Genomic DNA, 14090 nt, shown 5'->3' with positions numbered 1-14090 from the left:
AGCCTCAAAGAAAAAAAAAAAAAAAACTATCTCGGAAAAAAAAAATTGATAAAAGGAAAGAATGAAGCATTTATCCCTCCTTTACTATTTAAAGTATACCTCAGGGTAACAAAGAGTGAGCAGAGGAAAAGCTCTCTATTTTAAAATATTTTAGAAATTAAACAGAGAAGAAATTATATTTTTTTAAAAAAGGTTATCAACATCTTCTAGCCCTTAATGGATCTAACCAATGACCACCAATTGCTACTAACAGACATTATGTCCCTCTGATGGATATACACAACATCACTTATGAGGCAATTGTGCAAAAAAAAAAAAAAAAACCTCAAACGTGAATCTGATGAAGCCTCTAAATGCAACTACTGATTTGTAGGAAACATAGGAAAAGAAGAACATGTTAAATGACACCACAAGTACGTAATCAACAAAATCAAGACTGAGGAAAACTACAGGATAACTTATTTTTTTCAACCAAAAAAGTACAAGAAAATAAGAGAAAGAAAAGAGAGGACAGAGAAGGGGGAAAAGAGAGAAGAAACTTTAGAAACTTAAAAAATTTGAGACCAGCATACTATGCAGACTTGACTTTGATCTCAACTCAAGCAAACTGTTTTTAAAAAGAGAAAAAAAATAATAAGATAATTGGGGAAATATAAAAACTACCTAGGGGTAGCTCTCCTCTTCCAAGTCATCCCCCACAATAACACACATAATATGATCTCTGCCTTGTCCCCACTCTCTTCTTCTTCCAAAGGTCTCTGGTTTATTTCTAAATACTTGCAGACTGTGGGATAGTCCCTTGAATTCAGAGACACGGAGCTCCACTAACCTTACTCCATGCCACTTGAGACTTCAGCTTTCCTCCAAAAGTTTCATTATTTCTTCCAAGCTGTGATAGCCTCAACTTCTGTCCCAAATCATTTGTGTCTCCTTCTACAAATAAAGACTATATATGACTCCACCTAATGCCACGTGATTTTCAGTGCCTACCTATAGTCAGTTTACATTTCCCTGCTCAATTCTTAGGTTTGGCCATATCACTTGCCTAGACCAGTGAAATGTGACCAGAAACGTGACATATGCCAGTTCTGAGCAAAGGCTTTAAATGCATGTTTCCACTAGTTCTGTTGCTGTTTCCTTTGGTTGTAATAAGAACTAGAGGTCCCAAATAAGGGTGTCTCTTCAGTCTGAATACTGGATGTAAAGAGAGGTAAGGCAGAGCCCTAGTCGATTATAACATGTAACATATGAAAGAAACAAACCTTTGTCATTGTACATGTTATCCGAACATGTTAGTGCAGCATAACCTGGCAAAAATACATGAGGATCAAAAGGGAATAAGAGAAATGTTATATTATTCACAGAAGATTTTTCCCAAAAGTAGCACCCAACTTCTTTTCCTTTAGAACTTGATTAATCTTAGTTTAGTAAAAAAAAAAAAAAAAAAAAAAAGAAATGAAAACATGGCTACAAATATCTGTACATGTATGTTCATAGCAGCATTATTCATAACAGCCAAAAAGTGGAAACAACCCAAATATCCATCAACTGATATAAAATATACATGTATACAATGGACTATTATTCAGTAGTAAAATGAAGTACCAATAAATGCTACAACTTTTTGCAATGTGAAAGAAGCCAGTCACAAAATACGACATATTATATGATTCCATTTGTATGAAATGTCCAGAACAGGCAAATCTATAGAGACAGAAAGGATATTAGTGTTTGCCTCGGCTGGATGGGTTGAAGGAAATGGGAAGTGACTGCTAAAAGACAGTTTCTTTTAGGGATGATGAAGAATTTCAACTTGTGGTAATGGTTGCACAGCTCTGTGAACATGCTAAAAACCATAGGGCTGTGTACTTTAATTGGGTGAATTACATGGTATGTGAATTATGCCTCAATAAAGCTATTATTTAAAAGTCTATGAATGAATGGTTTTAGAAAGTTAAGAAAACTGTAAAGGAAGTAACAAGTCAATTTTCTGACCTAAAGTTGTTCAAGCTTTCTTTGCAAACTGGAAGTAACAACCTCCCTAAAAAGCCCTAAGTACCTGGGAAAGAGGAGGCAAGTAGCAGACTTTAGAGAAAACATCAGAATAAAAGCTCAGATAAATTTTGCTTGAAAACAGATTCCAAACATAACTTTCAGATGATGTGGAATAAAAAACCAAATCCTTCAGAAAACAAAGAAAAGATAATGCAAAAAACCTTTGATAAATGTCAAAGCAACCAATCACTATGAGTTGTGCAGTAAAGTTATACTTCATCGTGGAGAGATGAAGGAGATACCTATCAAAGAGTGATATGGTCTCTATAATAAAAGTATCATGAGCATATACTACAGCAATGAAATCAAGAGTCAGATACGGACAGTTTTTCCTCAATAAGTAAATAACACGACTAAAAAATAGCAAGTCACTAATCTAATGAAAACAGAGAATGAAGACCAAAGGGCAGTAGGTTTGAGGATGAGAGCAAATCATGTAGTCTGCATAAGAAGATGAATTATCAACATGCTGTACAGTCGTAAAAGTGACCATTCTTCTGCCTTTAATATTCTATTCTCATCAGCAAGAAACAAGGGGCTTCAGATACGCTTTACATATTTGAAAACAATCCCTTATGTGATTACTATTAAAATTCATTTTCTTTTTGCCACTAGTGAAAAAAAGCTTCTACTTTCACATTTTCCACTTCCAAAACATGTAATGTTTTTTAACCTTCCTGAAGAATGTAAATTATATTTGCCTTTCCTTAATTAAACTATGTCATCACTTTAAATATCATTACTATACAGCAAGGCCCTCAGGAGTTAATGAGGTAAAAGTGTGGGACTCCAACCCTACACCCCCTACCAAAAAACCTGGAAAATGTAGTGCCAAATTATGAAACCTGAATAAAAACAGACGAAAAAGAGATATATTACTCTAGTTTTCTAAGACTCCTATTATTTTTGTTTGTTTGTTTTATTGTGGTAGGACCACTTAAAACAAGATATACCTTCTTAACAAATATGTTTAAGTATACAATACAGTGTTATTGTTAACTAACTATAGCACAGTGTTACACAGATCTCTAGAACTTGTTTATCTTGCATAACTGAATCTTTATGTCCATTGAGCAACAACTCTCCGAAATTCTACCCCCCATGAGCTCCTGGGAACTACAATTCTACCCTCTGCTACTATGATTTGACTATTGTAGATTCTTCTTATCAGTAAAATCATGCAGTATTTGACCTTGTAATTGGTTTATTTCACTGACACAATGTCCTCAAAGTTCATCCATGTTGCCATACATGGCAGGACTTCCTTCTTTTTCTAAGCCTAAATAATACTCCATTGTATGTATATACTATATTTCCTTTATTCATCAATGGACATTTAGGTTGATTCCACATCTTGGTTATTCTGAATAGTGCCGCAATGAACACAGGAGTGCTAACGTCTCTTCAAGATGCTGATTTCAATTCTTTTGGATAAATACTCAGAAGCAGGATTGCTGAATCATATGGTGGTTCTCTTTTAAATTCTCTGAGGAACCTTCATACTATTTTCCATAGCAGCTGCACCGTTTTGCATTCCCAACACCAGTAGGTAGACAAGGGTTCCGATTTCTCCACATTCTCACACTTATTTTCTTTTTTGATAATAGCTGTTAGTCTGGCTTTGCCTTTGGTGACCTGCCTTTAGTGGATGCACTAAAAAGTAGACAACAAAACTTCTAAACTTGTGTAAAATGTATAGGCAAGACTGATTAGAGACCAATATACTAATGTAGGTCATGGCCTTCATGTCAAGTGAAAAAAAATCAAAGATACATTGGAAAAACAACAGTTTAGAGAATACTGAAGGGCATCCTTTCAGCCACGTCTGAAAGGCTATACACCCCAATACTAAGAAAAAAAGAAAAATCAAACAATTAAAACACGAATTCAGAATTGAATCTCATTACCTCAAGCCCTGTTCATTAAGGATTTATAAATTCAAATGTCTGAACTTTATTTTATGCAAATATTTAAAAAGCAAATTTATAAACATACACAATATCAAAGGAGATGTTAAAATATTTCATAAGAAAATCATTATTGAATAAATCCTCTTGTTATAGGTGAAGCTATGTACTTTAAAATGCTTTACACGATGTTTACAAATCATTTTTACCTATTATAATACTACTGCCTCAAAAAACTAACACTTAGTAGTCTACTTTGTACCTAAACATATTCATATTAGGTAGATCAGCTTTGAATTAGTCATATTTTAAGGTCTTACTAGGGGTAAATGTAATTAACCCACTGAGAGGCCTGGCATATAGTTCATCTGTTATTTGGAACTATCCATAATAAATACATGTTTAACTGTAGGGCCAGGCATGGTGGCTCACGCCTGTAATCCTAGCACTTTGGGAGGCTGAGGTGGGTGGATCACTTGAGGTCAGGAGTTCGAGACCAGCGTGGCCAACATGGCAAAACCCTGTCTCTACTAAAAATACAAAAATTAGCCAAGCGTTATGGCACATGCCTGTAATCCCAGCTATTCAAGAGGCAGAGGCAGGAGAATCGCTTGAACCCGGGAGGCAGAGGTTGCAGTGAGCTGAGATCGGGCCACTACACTCCAGCCTGGGCAACAGAGCAAGACTCTGTCTTGATGGATGGATGGATGGATGGATGGATGGATGGATGCATGCATGGATGGATGGATGGGTGGATAGATAAATGTATGTTTAACTATAGAAGGTAGCTTGGTTAAAAAACAAAAACAACATAAAACAGTTAAGATAATGCATTTTTCAAATAATATGCTTTTCCTCTGTATATTACTTTAAAATTGTAACACATATGAACTATTACATTTATATAAGATAGACTTCATAATTCCCATTTTATGGATGAGGACACAGACACAAAAACTGAGTAAAGTGCCCAAGATTCCCAGTCCTTAAGAGGTAGGATCACAGCTTGAACCCAGGTCTCTGGCTCTTGAACCTGCCAGACACTGTAGCTGAATCAGGACACATGAATGTCCATATTATCAGCTCATTTTGGTGCCATTTTATTCAATGCTCTGAATAGAGTTTATAATACTTTAGTTACATGAATTTTAAAGGCATGGAATTTCACAGTCATGTAAATTTTACACGAGCTACAAAGGTGTTGAAGACAAAGTGATTCATTGAAAAAGACTGTGAAAAAGATACTGATGTTAATTGTGCTTTTATTTCACAGTTAAAAACTTCATTGCTAATTGTGTCACATTTTTCAGCCCTTTCCCCCATACTTTTCAAAGGTACTAAATCTATTATCCTGTTCACATTTTTAAAAATTGTTTTAGTAATAATAATACTGGCCAGGCATGGTGGCTCATACCTGTAATCCTAGCACTTTGGGAGGCCGAGGTGGGTGGATCACGAAGTCAGGAAATCGAGACCATCCTGGCTAACACGGTGAAACCCCCGTCTCTACTAAAAATACAAAAATTAGCCAGACGTGTTGGCGGGTGCCTCTAGTCCCAGCTACTTGGGAGGCTGAAGCAGGAGAGTGATGTGAACCCAGGAGGCGGTGTTTGCAGTGAGCCAAGATCGCGCCACTGCACTCCAGCCTGGGCGACAGAGCAAGACTCTGTCTCAAAAAAAAAAAAAAAAAAAAAAAAGACTACTACTACTGTTTCTGCCACATGATTGCTTTATTAATTCTCCAACAAAATCATCACCTGCGACAAACTGATAATGGTCCTAAGAAAGAAAAACGAGAGAAGAAAGGAGGCAGGGACAGGGTAAAGACTTCATTTTAGTGTTTAAAATACAGCTTAATTTATCATTTTTCTAAAGGTATTAAATAAGACTGATAATTTCTAAGGGAAATATTTTCCTTCCTGTGTTGAAATAATATGCCAAATGGCTACCAAGGAAATATACTTATTTAGGTACATTCATTTCTATATGGATTCCTATTGTGAAACATGTTGTAAGAAAATGGAATGCATGAGAGACAATTAAGGTCAGAATCAGTTTTACAAATTTTGCCAGTCTGCAGATTTCACCTTTTCTATCTCCTTTCTCCCAAGTAAGGTAATCCCTAAAACATCACCAGCAGCTGCACATCAGTAACCCACTTACTACTGAAGTTAAAGCCTGTTTGTGCTCACTGAAACTAGAACAGCTGTTTTTTGTATAGGATGGAAGCTTTAAAAACCTGCCAGCAGCCAGACGCAGTGGCTCACGCCTATAATCCAAGCACTCTGGGAGGCCGAGGCAGGTGGATCAAGAGGTCGGGAGTTCGAGACCAGCCTGACCAACATAGTGAACCCCAGTCTCTACTAAAAACACAAAAATTAGCCGGGCGTGGTGGCGGGCGCCTATAGTCCCAGCTACTCAGGAGGCTGAGGCAGGAGAATGGTGTGAACCCGGGAGGCGGAGGTTGCAGCGAGCCAAGTTGTACCACTGCACTCCAGCCTGGGCGACAGAGCAAGACTCCGTCTCAACAACAACAACAAAAAACCTGCCAGCTCTTTAATTCTCCTTCCACCCACAACTGCCAATATAGTATATTCGTTGTTCAATTCTATATTTTTTAGAGTTAAAGGAAAGGGGATCTTTTTATTTATTTATTTATTTATTTTTGATACAGGGTCTCACTCTAACTTGGAATCAATTCTTATGGATAAAAAGATCAAACTTTGAACCCAAAGTCTACAAGACTATTTGAGAAACATGAGTTGCACAGCTGTAGATAACAGCAATAAAAACAGAATAATGGATAACAATTACTGAGTACATACTACATAACACCCAATATGCCAAGTGTTTCAAATGATCTTCAAAATAACCCCTGGAAGTAGATACTATTATTATCCCCATTTTGCAGATGGGGAAACTGAGTCTTAAAGCTAAATGATCGATGAAAAAAAGCTTAGCTCTTAAGTGACAAAGAAAGATTTGAAGACAAAGGGCCTGAGAAATATGCTTAGGCCTTTAATGGCCAAGTTCCAAAAGCTCTCAACCTAAAGGCCACAGGCCATTTTTAATACTTTCAAAATCTAAATGAAACAATCATTTAAATGTGAAATTCCCTAACTAAAATTGTAGGTTTTTTAGGGGTTTTTTGGGGGGCTTTTAGTTCATCTTACGTCAATTCAGGATAGATACTATATGCTGCCCTAACTATAATCTTTTGCTAAAAACTGGAAGGTAAATTGTTAATGATTAAAGGTTTTGAGCAAAAACATTTTTGTAGTGTGAAATTCACAGTGGAAAAACAATTTAAGAGATCCTTTCTGTGAAAAGTTTGGGAGACAATGGACTAAATGACCTGCATGATCTATGATGGACCTAACATGTGAGTTTCTGCTAAAGGCTTCTATACCAGAAATGTGCCTGCCCCACCCTCACTCCTGTCCCTTATTCCCTCCCTCTGAATACCACACTCACAACAGACCAGCTGCTTTTTATTCTTATGGGCAAGCCTAAGAAACTGAGATTGGCTCTCACCAGCACGAGCTGAAAAAGCTAAAACTGACTCAATATTATTCTTTGCTGTGAATCCTGAGCAATTTTTTTTCCCATTTATCTGGTTTCTTCCCATTACTTTCAGATTCTCCTGGATACTTGTTGATTAATTTGCCTTTGACAACTGTCGTAGTTCTGCCCCTTCAACTCCTAACATCTCCTGGTGACTGCTTGGAGTATGATCATTGAGTCTCCGTCCTAGCATCCTCCGGGATGTGGATCATTTTGATGGATTAAGAAGTATCCGACCACCAGGGTCCACATGCTTGTGTTTCATGGGCACTGTTTTCCCTATTCTGCTTCCTTGCTCATTCCACTTGAGCTGCTACAAGCCACACTCTGCCACGACACCCTTTAATTGATCACTCTGTTATGGCTGATTTTGGTTGAGGTATATTCCACAAAATGTTATGAGTGCCCTATGGACAAAAAATATAATATCATACCTAATGTATAAAGTCATTACTTGTTTCTGTACTTTTCTGGCTATAGACAACCACCCAAATTCCTAGAGGATGTTATATAGGAGATATATAGGTACTGAGACTACAACAATAAAACAGGGCAGACAACATTCCTGCTCTAAAAGAACTTACATTCTAATTGGAGGAGGAAACAGAAAACAAGAATAGCAGCCAGGGGTAAGTACAATGCAGAGAACTGCAACAGGATGACCCAGGAGTGATTAGGTGGTTAGGTGAGATTGGGTAACAAATGAAGGAGTCACCACGGAATCTGAACAGCATTAAGAAGCCAATGCAGGTGAAACAGTTGCTCATTCTGAAACAGGGAACAGCAGAATCAACTACCCTAAGGCAAAAAGTAGGCTGACATGTTTACAGAAACAGAACAAAGGCCAATAAGACTGAAGTTTAGTGGGCCAGGAGGATAATGATAATAAGATGAATTTGGAAAGGCAAGCAGGGACCAGCTCACACAAGGCTTTGTGGGCAAACATGAAATTTAAATCCAAGTGCAAGGAAAGCCACTGGAGGGAGTTTTAAGTAGTTCTCTCATTTGTGTACTAAAAAGGCCACACTGCTTGCTATGCAGATTGTAACAGGTCAATAACAGAAATAGGGGGCCAGACACAGAGGTGGCTCACACCTATAATCCCAGCACACTTGAGGCCAGGAGTTCAACACCAGCCTAGGCAACAAAACAAGACCCTGTCTCTACAAAAAAATAAAAATAAAATGTTAGCCGAGTTTGGTGGCACAAGCCTGCAGTCACAGTTACTCCAGAGGCTGAGACAGGGAGGATCACTTGAGCCCAGGAGTTTGAGGTGAGCTATGATCATACCACTGTACACCAACCAGCATGAGTGACATAGCAAGCTCTTATCTCCATTTCAAAAAGCTTCCTCAGGTGATTTTTAGCAAGGTATACATGTTCCTCCTTAGAACCAGACAAAACAAGGGAGGATGCTAAGTAACATAAAGGAATTTCACAGTAAGATGATTGGAAATTCAACGTTTTAGAGATGGACAAGTATTTTCAGGGTTTGAGCTGAATGGGATTGGAACTTTCATAGCACAGCAAAAGTTCACAACTTTAGAGTCTGTAATAATGGCTCTGATTATTTAACCATATAGCTAATTATATATCTAATTATGGTAGCTTGTTTAAAAAATTACTGGGTCCTACCCAGAGATTCTGATTTAGTCGGTCTGGGGTAGGAACTGAGAATGTTTGTTCAAGAAGCATCACAGAAGATTTGAGCATAGGTTGTACAAACGATTTCAAGATAAATAGTGTAGAGTCACTTTTGAGAATGCAAAACAAACAGGGATGCAAATAGAGCTTTTAAATACATACTAGATAGCCCTCATCCCTGCCACAGTACCCACCCGCCGCAACACACACATAATCTGAAACAGGCCTGACATAAAGTCTTAGAGGTGCGATTCAGAATCAAAGGCCTGACATCCATGAAAAGGCAAATGTGTACAATCTTTCCCCCTGCCAAAATTTAACTTAGTCTTTCTTCTCTCCAATAAGAACTTATTGGTATCCACACATTCTCAACAATACAGCAGTATCCTTCTATTTAATGGTTGCTAATTTGGCAGGTAAGAAAATTTTTATCTATTTCTTTAATAATCAGTGAGACCAAAAACACTTTCTTAGGGTGACATTCCAAAATTTATTAACATGTGAGTGTACTCAGTCTTCCTCCTCTACTCATTCTGCCCTTCCTAAAGAGGAAAGATTTGCTGCGACTAGGTTGATCAATATAATAAAGGAATAAAGAAGGAAATGTTGATGAGAAGACACCTTGTTGGCTGGGATTTAGGAAGAAAGCTTTAGAGTTTGATCAGTGAGAAGCTCCCGGGCAGCAGGAAGAAAGGAAAAGAGAAAAGGAACTTGTAAAAAATATTAATGTGGTTATGAATTAAGTTCCCTTTAATACACTCTTTGAAGGCAAATGGAATTCCTTTTTAATTCCTTCTGGTTTTAAACTATGCTTCTTGAACAAGCCCCAGTTCTGAACTTGCACCAGGTACTTTTCTGGATTCGCTGGGATTATATCCAGGTCATTTTCCTGGCCACCTGGAAAAGCCTAGCTGCTTTTGTAAATTTTCTGTTGATATCCTTTGCACATTTTTTCTTCTGAGACTTATTTATTTTAATAAAATTTGTTTCTTAAGGCTGTTTTAGGGTCACAGACAAACTGAGTGGAAAGTACAGAGTTCCCATTTACCGCCTGTCCCTACACAGACACAACCTCCCCCAATATCAACATCCCACACAAGAATGGTATATTTGTTACCATCAATGAACCTACAGTGACCCAATATTATCAACCAAAGTCCATAGTTATTAGGGTTCACTCTTGATCTCTTGATGTTGTACATTCTACCATTCTTGACCTATGTATAATGACATGTATCCACTATTATAGTACTGTACATAATAGCTTCATTGCCCTAAAAATCTTGTTCTCTGACTATTCATCCCTCTCTCCCCTGTAACCCGTAATAATGGCTAATCATTTTACAGTCTCCATAGTTTTTGCCTTTTCTAGATGTCACACAGTCACAATCGTACACTGTGCAGCCTTTTCAGGTTGGCTTCACTTACTAATATGAATTTCAGTTTCCTCCATGTCTCTTCATGGCCTAATAGCTCATTTTTTTCTAGTGCTAGTATTTCATTGTCTAAATGTACCTTAACTCATTTATCCATTTACCTACTAAAAGGCATCTTGGTTACTTCCAAGTTTTGGCGATTATGAATACAGCTGTTATAAACATTTGTGTGCAGGTTTTTGCGTGGACATGTTTCAATTCATTTGGAAAAATACTGAGAAGCATGATTGCTGGGTTAAATGGTTAAGAGTACGTTTAGTCTTGTTAGAAACTACCAAACCATCTTTAAAAGTGGCTGTGCTAGCCGGGTTCGACAGCTCATGCCTGTAATCCCAGCACTTTGGGAGGCTGAGGCGGGTGGATTACCGGAGGTCAGGGGATCGAGACCAGCCTGGCCAACATGGTGAAACCCCGTCTCTACTAAAAATACAAAAAAGTAGCCAGGAGTGGTGGTAGACGCCTGGAATCCTAGCTACTCAGGAGGCTGAGGCAGGAGAATCACTGGAACCCGGAAGGTGGAGGTTGTAGTGAGCTGAGATCGCGCCACCGCACTCCTGCCTGGGTAACAGAGTAAGACTCTATCTCAAAAAAAAAAAAAAAAAAAAATTGGCTGTGCCACTTTGCATTCCCACCAGCAACGGATGAGTTCCTATTATTTCATATACTGCCCAGCATTTCGTGTCATCAGTGTTCTGAATTTTGGGCATTCTAATAGGTATATGGTGGTATCTCATTATTTTAATTTGCATTTTCCTGACAACATATGATGTGGTACATCTTTTCACATGTTTACTTTCATCTACAAATCTTCTTTGGTGAGGTGTTTGTTAAGGTCTTTAGCTTATTTTTTAACCAGGTTGTTTATATTCTTACCGTAGATGTTGAAGAATTATTTGTATATTTTCAGTAGTAGTCGTTTATCAAATATATCTTTTGCAAATATTTTCCTCCCAGCCTGTGGCTTGTCCTTTAATTCTCTTCAGTGTCTTTTGCAAAGAGAAAAAAAAAAAAATTTAACTTTAATGAAATTCCAGCTTATCAAGTCTTACTAACGACTTTCTAGATACTACACCAAAGACACAATCTTGGATTGTACCTGCCTGGTGTAAGGTCTGTGTCTTGATTGATTTCTTTTGCAGGTGAATGTCAGGTTATTCCAACATTATTTTTTGAAAATATTGTATCTTTTTTCCATTGTATTGCCTTTATTCCCCTGTCAACGATCATTTGACTACACTTACAAGGGTCTATATCTGGGCTCTATTGTGTTCCACTGATCTATTTGTCTAGTGCCATACTGCCTTAATAACTGCAGTCTTACAGTAAGTCTTTAACTTGGGCAGTGTCAATTCTCCAACTTTGTTCTTTTCCTTTAATACTGTGTTGACTGTTCTAGATCTTCTGCCTCTCCATATAAACTTTAGGATCAGTTTCTTGATAGCCACAAAGTAACTTGGTAGGATTTTGACTGGGATTGCATTGAATCTATACAACAAGAACTGACATTCTGATGATGATGTGTCTTCCTATCCATGAACACAAAATATTTCTACATTTATTTAGTTCTTCTGTTTTCTTTCATCAGTTTTGTAGGTTTCTTTACATAGATCTTGTATATATTTTGTTAGATTTATACCTACACATTTCATTCTGGGGGTTGCTAATGTAAATGTTTTTAATTTATTGTGTTTTTAATTTCAAATTCCACTTGTTCACTGCTGGCAATATAAGAAAGTGATAGTGGTTTATAAGTTCCAGAAGTAATTTTCTTGGTTCTTTTTAATTTTCTTCATAATCCTGTCATCTGTGAACAATGACAGTTTACTTCTTCCTTTTCAATCTATATACCTTTTATTTCCATTTTTTGTCTTATTGCATCAGCTAGGACAGAATGATGCTGAAAAGCAATGGTTAGAGGGGACATTCTTGCCTTGTGCTTAATCTTTGCCGGAAAGGTTCCAGTTTCTCAACATCAACTATGGTATTAGCTGTAGGGTTTTTGTAGATGTTCTTTATCAAGGTAAGAAAGTTCCTCTCTCTTCCTAATTTACTGAAAGCCTTCATAACGCATTAGTGTTGGATTTTATCAAATGCTTTTTCTGCATCTATTGATACAACCCTGTGATTTTCCTTCTTTAGCCTGTTAATGTGCTAGATTACACTAATTGATTATCCAATATTGAGCCAGCCTTGCATACCTGGGATAAATCCCACTTGGTTGTGGTATATAATTTTTCATGCATTTTTGGATCAAATTTGCTAATTTTATGGAGGATTTCTGCATCTGTTTGTAAGAGATGTTAGTATGTACTTTGCTTTTCTTGCAATATGTGTTTTTTGAATTAGGATAATGCTGGTCTCATAGAATGAATTAAGATGTATTTCCCCTACTTCTGTCTTCTGGAAAAGACTGTGAATAACTGGCATAACTTCTTCCTTAAATATTTGGTAGACTCACTAGTGAACCCATCTGGACCTGGCACTTTCTGTTTAGGAAGATTATTAATTGTAGATTCAGCTTCTTTGCTAAATACAGGCCTATTCTGATTGTCTATTTCTTCTTGTGTGACTTTTGGCAGATTGCACCTTTTAAATAACTGGTCCATTTCATCTAGGTTATGAAATTTATAAGCAGAGGGTCAGTCATAATATTCCTTTATTATCTTTTCAATATCAATGGGATCTGTAAAGATGCTGCTTTCATTTTTGATATTAGTAATTTGTATCCTTTCTTTTTAGCTGGTCTAGCTAAAGGATTATCTATTTTACTAATCTTATTAAAGAACCAGCTATTGACTTTATTGATTTTCATTTCATTGATTCCTGCTCTAACTTTTATTATATTTCTTTTCTTCTACTTACTTTGGATTTGATGTGTTCTTTTTCTGTTTCCTAATGTGGCACTTTAGATTACTGATTTTGGATCTTTTTTTTTTTTTTTTTGAGACAGAGTCTTGCTCTGTCGCCCAGGCTAGAGTGCAGTGGCACAATCTCAGCTCACTGCCAGCTCCGCCTCCTGGGTTCACACCATTCTCCTGCCTCAGCCTCCCGAGTAGCTGGACTACAGGCACCCACCACCACGCTATTTTTTGTATTTTTAGTAGAGACAGGGTTTCACCGTGTTAGCCAGATGTCTCAATCTCCTGACCTCATCATCCGCCCGCCTCAGCCTCCCAAAGTGCTGGGATTACAGGCGTGAACCACGGCGCCCAGCCGATTTTGGATCTTTCATCTTTTCTAATAAATGCATTCAATCCAATAAATTTCCCTCTAAGCTCTGGTTTCACTACATCTCACAAATTTTGATAAACTGTATTTTCATTTTGATTTATTTCAAAATATTTTTAAGTGTTCCTGATTTCTTCTTTGACCTATGTATTATTTAGAAGTTGTTTAATCGTCCACATATTTTGAGATTTTTCCAGCTATCTTTCAGTTACTGGTTTCTATTTAATTTTATTGTGCTCTGAGAGCAGATATGGCA

The 14090-nt window shown here is 37.2% G+C and overlaps 1 protein-coding gene across 7 annotated transcripts in view; it reads right to left on the bottom strand.

Moving 5' to 3' along the window:
* Positions 1-14090, bottom strand: part of JMJD1C (jumonji domain containing 1C) — a 364460-nt gene that overhangs the window by 338676 nt on the left and 11694 nt on the right. For 3 of the 7 annotated variants that reach the window (XM_077946708.1, XM_077946709.1, XM_077946710.1), the window contains exon 2: positions 11480-11592. The exons of the other annotated variants lie outside the window; for them this stretch is intronic. The gene's annotated coding sequence lies outside the window, so the exon portion shown is untranslated. The remainder of the gene's footprint in view (positions 1-11479; positions 11593-14090) is intronic. 7 annotated transcript variants of the gene reach the window in all.

This window comes from Macaca mulatta, chromosome 9 (genome assembly GCF_049350105.2).
Source record: "Macaca mulatta isolate MMU2019108-1 chromosome 9, T2T-MMU8v2.0, whole genome shotgun sequence".
In the NCBI taxonomy this organism is placed as follows: Eukaryota; Metazoa; Chordata; class Mammalia; order Primates; family Cercopithecidae; genus Macaca; species Macaca mulatta.
The sequence above is the reverse complement of the archived record's forward strand: the minus strand, read 5'-3'. Positions and strand labels throughout refer to the sequence as shown.